The sequence below is a fragment of the Hordeum vulgare genome, chromosome 5H (genome assembly GCF_904849725.1).
Source record: "Hordeum vulgare subsp. vulgare chromosome 5H, MorexV3_pseudomolecules_assembly, whole genome shotgun sequence".
Lineage (NCBI taxonomy): Eukaryota > Viridiplantae > Streptophyta > Magnoliopsida > Poales > Poaceae > Hordeum > Hordeum vulgare.
Genome location: NC_058522.1, coordinates 195,866,968 through 195,874,831, shown reverse-complemented (window position 1 = coordinate 195,874,831; position 7,864 = coordinate 195,866,968).

Genomic DNA, 7,864 nt, shown 5'->3' with positions numbered 1-7,864 from the left:
AGAAGCACTTTGTTGCTCTCTTGGAACAACTGGGTGAGGCCAATGACCTCATCGAGTCTCATGAGGAGACCATCTCCGAGCTTCAGGGACACAGTCGTAACTATGCCGATGAAATTGCTGAATTATCTATTGCTCTAGAAAAGGAGCGCACTCTTCGTTTGGATCTTGAGGAGTCATACAACGATGACTGCGCTAAAATGCAAAAGAAACTAGATCATGATACTCTTCTTACTCGTATGCTTAAGTCTGAGAAGTATGCTCTTGGGGTTGGCCATGACAGACTCACAGTGGAGTTTGACACACTTGACAAGGCTCACAAGGTCTTGAAAGGTGTTCATTTCTCTCTGAAAGAGTCTCATGATCAACTCCAAGCAAAGCTTACCAAGGAGATCTCTACTTGTCCTCCCTTTGTGTTAATTGATAATGCTTGTACAACTAATCCATGTTGTGAGCATGTACATCTTGTGGAGGAAAATGCCAAGTTAAAGGAGGAACTTGAGAAGGGCCTTGTGGCATGTATACAAGGTGAGAAGAGCCTGAACGAACTCTTGAGCACTCAAAAGGGTGTTGTAGGAAAGGAGGGACTTGGACTTACCTCCAAGTCAAAAGGAAAAAGGAGGAACAGGAACAAACGATCTACTACCCTCATGGACATCTTTGTCAAAGAGGGTGAAGGGACTCAGGAGGTATACAAGAACAAGGTGGACGATGGTAACGTCAAGAAGGGCAAAACCATTCCTACTAACACAACCGACAAACTCAATTCTTCTTATGTCTTATGTCGTGCTAGTGATGGGCATGTTTATGCCAGATTTGTTCGTTCCTACTATGAGTCCATTGAATGGGCTATCTGGGTTCCTAAGACCCTTGTCTCTAACATGAAAGGACCCATTCAAAAATGGGTACCTAAAACCAAGCCTTGTTCTATTGCAGGAGTTTGCTTCCGGTGGGGAGTCATCGTTGCTCGAAAGTGGAGCAACAAATCATATGATCGGAAGCAAGGACTTAGTGGTGGATGTGCATCCTTCTCCATCTATGCCCACCCATGTCCAATTCGCCGATGCATCCTCGTCAAAGGTATTGGGATTTGGTAAGGTGGTCATCTCTCAAGAGTTATCTATTGAGAAGGTCATGCTTGTTGAGTCTCTTGCCTACAATTTAATTTCGGTTCGTCAACTTGCAATTATGGGTTTTTCCACATTCTTTAATCTTGATACTCTGGTCCTCCTGTGGAGCAAGACTCTTAAAGTAGCCTATGTTGGATATGTCGAAAATGGTCTTTATGTGGTGAACTTCTCAAAGCGACCCGCTAAGACCGCGACGTGTTTAATGGCTAAAGTTGATGTGGGCTGGCTTTGGCATCGCCGACTAGCTCATGTCAATATGAGATCTTTGCAAAGTCTTCTAATAGGGGACCATATTCGTGGACTAACAAATGTGAGTTTTGCTAGAGATCGTGCTTGCAGTGCCTGCATTGAAGGAAAGATTCATGAAACTGCTCAACGTCCAACGACTCTCATTTACACTAAGAGGCCATTGGAGCTCCTCCATATGGATCTTTTCGGCCCTCCATCATTTGATAGTCTTGGAGGCAGAAAGTACTGCTTGGTGATTGTTGATGAAGCTCAACGTCAACATGAAGCAAAGATCTTGATGATTAGAAGTGACAATGGCACCGAGTTCAAGAACTACACCTTGGATGAGTTTCTAGGTGATGAGGGAATAAAACATCAATATTCAGCACCATATACCCCTCAACAAAATGGCGTGGCACAAAGGAAGAACCGGACCTTGATGGACGCTGCAAGAACAATGATGGCAGAATTCAAATCTCCATATAACTTTTGGGCAGAGGCCATCAACACATCATGTCATGCGTCCAATCGGCTATATATCCGCAAAGGCTTGAACAAGACTCCATATGAGATTCTCACTGGAAACAAACCCAATCTCAAGTGCTTCCGGGTATTCGGTTGTAAGTGTTTCATTCTCAAGAAAGGTGCATGTTTAGCTAAATTTGATTCTAGAGCACATGAGGGCATCTTTGTTGGTTATGATACAAACTCTCATGCTTACCGTGTCCTCAACAAGTCCACCGGACTCATTGAGGAGACATGTAACGTGGAGTTTGATGAAAATAATGGCTCCCAAGTGGAGCAAAGTGGTCTTTGTGATATAGGTGATGAAATTCCTCCCCAAGCCATAAGAAGAATGGGGATTGGTCAAATACTCCCCATTGAGGAACCCCTTGTGGCCGAAGGAGAAGGACAATGCTCTACTCCAGTGGAGCCATCACCCCCACAAGCCCCACACGCTTCCGATGAACAAAGATAAGACTCTCAACAAGATGAACAAGCTCAAGGTAAAGATAAATTGCCCAACACTGATGATGTGTCCCATGATATTCAAGCACTTACCCAAGGTTCCGAACCTGCTCATGATCAAGATCAAGTGCAACCACAAGATCCAGACCAAGTAGAAGCACAAGATCAAGATCAAGAGCAACCACAAGTACAAGGACAAACAAGTGAACCTGCTCAAGTCGAAAGTCAAGATGATGAGGATACTGTCTCACAATTCCCTTCTGCAGCACCAACAGCCGGTGCCAAGGGAGGCTCAAGACACAAGGGCAAGCAAAGTAAACAAGTCGATGCTCCCTAGTTATCCAATGAAGAACTCTAGGAGCGTCCAGCGGCCAAGATTGCGAACAAGCTGAGAGTCAAGTCACATCTTATGAAGAATGTACTTGGCAGTTTAAAAAGGGGAGTATCCACCCGTCAACAAATTTGGAATTATTGTGAGCATCACACGTTTGTTTCGTATTGTGAACCTCAACAGGTACGGGAAGCGCTCGATGATGAGGATTGGCTTATGGCCATGCATGAAGAACTTAACAACTTCGAGCGTAACCAAGTCTAGGATTTAGTGCCAAGACCAAAGGAGGAACATAATGTCATTGGGACCAAATGGATATTCAAAAACAAGCAAGATGCCAATGGGATTGTGACTCGAAACAAGGCAAGATTGGTGGCTCAAGGCTACTCCCAAGTCGAGGGTACCGACTACGGTGAAACCTTTGCCCCTGTTGCTCGTCTAGAATCTATTCGCATGTTGCTTGCATTTGCTTCTCATAATAATTTCAAATTACAGCAAATGGATGTGAAAAGTGCCTTTCTTAATGGTCCTTTAAATGAGTTGGTCTATGTCAAACAACCCCCGGGATTCGAACATCCCAAGCTCCCCAATCATGTGTACAAACTTAATAAGGCACTCTATGGCCTTAAACAAGCCCCACGTGCATGGTATGAGTATCTTACTGAGTTGTTACAAGATCATGGGTTTGAAATTGGGAAGATAACTCCCACTCTTTTTACTAAGAGGGTTAAAGGGGATTTGTTCATATGCCAACTATATGTTGATGATATTATCTTTGGTTCTCCTAACATTTCCTTCAATGAAGAATTTGCTGCACTAATGACCGAGAAATTTGAGATGTCCATGATGGGAGAGTTGAAGTTCTTCCTCGGCTTCGAGATTAAACAAGGCCTAGAAGGGGCCTTCATCAAACAAGCCAAGTATACTCAAGACATGCTCAAACGGTTCAAGCTTGAAGATGTCAAGCCGGTCAAGTTCCCCATGCCAACAAGATGCAAGCTTGGCAGTGATCCCAATGGTAAAGCAGTGGATCAAAAGGTATATCGCTCCATGATTGGATCCCTCCTTTACCTTTGTGGATCTAGACCAAATATTATGTTGAGTGTAGGGATATGTGAACGGTTTCAATCCGCACCAAAAGAAAGTCATTATATGTCTGTTAAGCGAATCTTTCGATATTTGGCTCATACCCCAAACTTTGGCCTATGGTATCCCAAAGGAGCAAACTTCAACCTAGTAGGCTATTCTGACTCAGATTGGGCAGGAGATTGTGTGGAGAGGAAGTCAACTTCTGGAGGATGCCAATTCCTTGGTCGCTCACTGGTAAGTTGGTCTTCAAAGAAGCAGAATTGTGTCTCCCTATCATCCACCGAAGCTGAGTATGTGGCAGCTGCAAGTTGTTGTGCACAATTGCTATGGATGAGGCAAACTTTAAAGGATTACGGTGTCACTTGTGACAAAGTGCCTCTTCTATGTGACAATCGAAGTGCTATCAACATTTCCCGCAACCCAGTGCAACATAGCAATACCAAGCATATTGATATTCACCATCACTTCATTCGTGAACATATCAAGCTAGGTGATATTGAGGTTCATTTCATCCACACTGAAGAGCAACTTGCAGATATTTTCACTAAGCCCCTAGATGAAGCAAGGTTCCGGGAGTTAAGGCATGAGCTAAATATCATTGATTCAAGTAATGTGGATTGAAGCTAGGCACGTTGCACCTTACTATGCATTCTATCTTGTTCTAGATGTAGGCATGGACATAGGGGGAGTGTTGTTCTCTCAATGAACTCTTCCTCCCCCCATTATGCATAAATTGATCTAGTCTTCCACTTTAGCCATTGCCAAATGGCACTTGTGCTTCAAAGACGAGCGTTGGTCATGAACCCAAGGATAATTATTCGCGGTGTCATACCTTTGTCTCAAACATAGGTGGCCTCGGCCACCGTCCCCACCTTTCTCTCATATGGAAGAAAGGATACAAAATGACAAGTCAACGTATCTTGCTGGTGCTATCTTCTTATTTTCACTAACTTGTCATTTGCCCATGTCTGTCTCATCTCCTATGTATCGTTGTGACAGTTGCAGCAGTACTACCGCCAGGGGTAGCGGTACTATCGCCAGGGGTAGCGGTACTACCGCCAGGACCCCAGCGGTACTACCGCTAGGGATAGCGGTACTACCGCCAGAACCCCAGTCTACCACGACCTAACTAGGACTTTTTAGGGCTGTCTCAAGGGGGAGCGGTACTACCGCGAGGACCCCAGCGGTACTACCGCTGCAGCCAGCGGTACTACCGCGAGGACCCCAGCGGTACTACCGCTGCAGCCAGCGGTACTACCGCGAGGACCCCAGCGGTACTATCGCTGCAGCCAGCGGTACTACCGCGAGGACCACAGCGGTACTACTGCTGGCCCGTACCCCTTGGGCTAGATAAACGAGGGGAGCCCGTTTTTCCCGCCTCTTTCTTCTTCCTCGTGGCTCCTCCCTCCCCAACCCCGAACTCCCCCTATTTGGATCTCTATCCGTGGAACCCCTTCTATCCGTTGAGTTGGAGGGTTTTCTCTACCTCTCCTTCCTCCACCAAGTGCCATGGACTCCAGTAAAGCTCCTCCCTTTATTCTCTTGGTTGATGTTTTCTTGTTCTAGGGTTAGGAGCATTGGTGATTTGGATCCATGTCTATGGTATTGTGCTTTGTTCTTGGATGGCATGAAGGATATATTCGAGGGGAGTGTAGGTCCTATGATTCACTTCCTTTATATTGCCATGCCTTAGGTTCTTCATGTTTTAGATCAAGCACTTCTTCTATTTTGGATTAGATCTAAAACTTGAATCCTCTTGACTAGGCATGTCTTTATTTAGATGATTCTTGTGATCCTCATGTGTTTAGGGCTGTGGTTGTGTTTTTTGTGATTATACACAGTACCCATGGCCCTCGTAAATCCAATCTAGTCGTTTCTATCGGTCCTTTTTCATATTCAGATATGAAAGTTAATCCCTAGCGGTACTACCACCAGAGGTAGCGGTACTACCGCTAGTACCCCAGCGGTACTACCGCCAGGGGTAGCGGTACTACCGCCAGGACCCCAGCGGTACTACCGCTAGGGGTAGCGGTACTACCGCCAGGAGGATATTTTTTTTCTTCTTTTCATTTGCTTGGTAATGTGAGTTTACTTTTATGCCTCTTTTTGTTCATTGCCTTGACTCCTTCTGTCGCTCTTTTTCGGTGTGTGTCTTGTGTGTCATAGATGGTGCTCACCGCTCGAACCCCCCACGGGACACCCAGTCGAAGCATTATCGCAATCCAGAGGCTCCAGAGGGCTCCGCCACTTCCGGACTGCAACCCAAAAAGAAGTCCTTCAAGAAGGCAGCTCACAGGGACAAGGGGGTCAACGTTCGCACTATGCCCCCTAAGGACTTTCAGCGGTTCCGCACCAAAAATCACTATCTCCAAGAGAAGGCTGTGATCAAGGATGTCGAGCATGTTTGGTCAACGGATCACTGCAGGATCTATCGCGACATCATCAAGCATTTCAAGTAGAGTTTTGTTCCAGTTCAGTGGATTGACTTGGCTCACCTTCAGCGGAACCTGTATTACTTTGGTAACACTCTCTCTTTGATTGACAAGATTGGCATTAAGGAGATCATCTCCTTCAAGAAAGACTTTGATCCAGATGTTGTCGCCCAGTTCTACGTCACGGATCACTTCTCGCCTGATGCCGAGCGCACCCTGGTTTGGATGACTAGTACTCAGAAGATGACAGGTTCCTGGCGTGAATTCATGGCATTTCTTAAGGTCGACTTTCAGGGAGCTGACACTCCGATTGGGTCGCGTCCTCATGCTGCAGCTTCCACTGATAGGGCCCCCACCAAGGACAGGCTGCAACAACTTTATGTGAAGAAAGGTGTGCTCCCCAAGCATCTGGATAACATGCTTCGGATCTTCCGCAACACCCTCTTTCCTCGCATTGGAAACTTCGACGAGGTGCACGGTTCTCTGGCTGAGATGCTTCTGCTTTGTGAGGAGGCTATGACTAAGGAGGTTGCCCTCTCGATATTTCTGACGTGATGTTCACTGAGCTCTGGAACTGCATCATGATGTGCAAGGTTCCCATCTACGGCCCCTACTTGTTTGCCTATATTCGCCAGAAGTGGCAAGACACCTATCCGCTTGAGGAGTTCCACCTACACGCTGATTACTTTGTGCACGATCCTATCAGGCTCCGCATCAAGGACAAATGGGCCAACCCATCAACTTCAACTCAGCACATGGACACTGACACAGAGACTGTTGCTGACAGAGGCACCGCTTCTCAGTCCCGCTCTTCTGCTATGCCATCTTGGGCAGTGAAACTGCAGGATAAAATGAATACTCTCTTCTGTATGCAGGCTAAGGGACAGTATCAGACGCATGTGGCCCAGAAGGAGAACCGTCAGAGGCACAAGCATGTCCTGAGGACACTTGATGTTGAGATCTCCAGCGACTCAGAGGACGACATCACTCCAGAGTCTGCTTGGATGCGGGCTCAAGGTTATCAGTGGTCTGATGCAGAGGAGGAGGAGGACAATGAGGAGGAGCAGGATGATCCGGATTCCACGGACGGGTCTGGGGATGATGAGGATGAGGAGTGACCACCTGTGTCGTTAGGTGTGCCCCTTTTTGGTGTCTTGTGCCAAAGGGGGAGAGAGTCTAGGAGCTGCATTTGAGAGTTGAACTTTGCTTAGCTTTGCTTATCTTTCGTGTTTTCTTTGAACTTGGTTTGCTTCTATTTGCTATCTTTGCTTTGTGTGATGTGAGACTTGAACTAGTGTGAGATTTATTTCCATCATATGCTGTGAGTCATATGCTCCTTATTTTCATATATCTCTATCTTTTTGTTCACATGTTATTCACTGTGCAAATCTGGTATTGTCATCAATCCACCCAAAAGGGGGAGATTGTTAGGGCATAGTTTATGCCTAAGTAATTTTGGTGATTGATGACAGTACCGCAAAGGACTAATCGTGTGTGTTAAGATTTCAGATAACACATGTCAACGGCATAAGACGACTCACCCCTCTTTCCATGGAACAGAAGCACGGTGTACTCTACGATTCTCTTTCTTTGAGTCATAGGAACGCCGTACTATTAAGAGGGGACCCGTAGTGGAAAGGTTTGAGTGGAATCAATTTTGCACGCACACACTTTATCTCCTTTCCCCT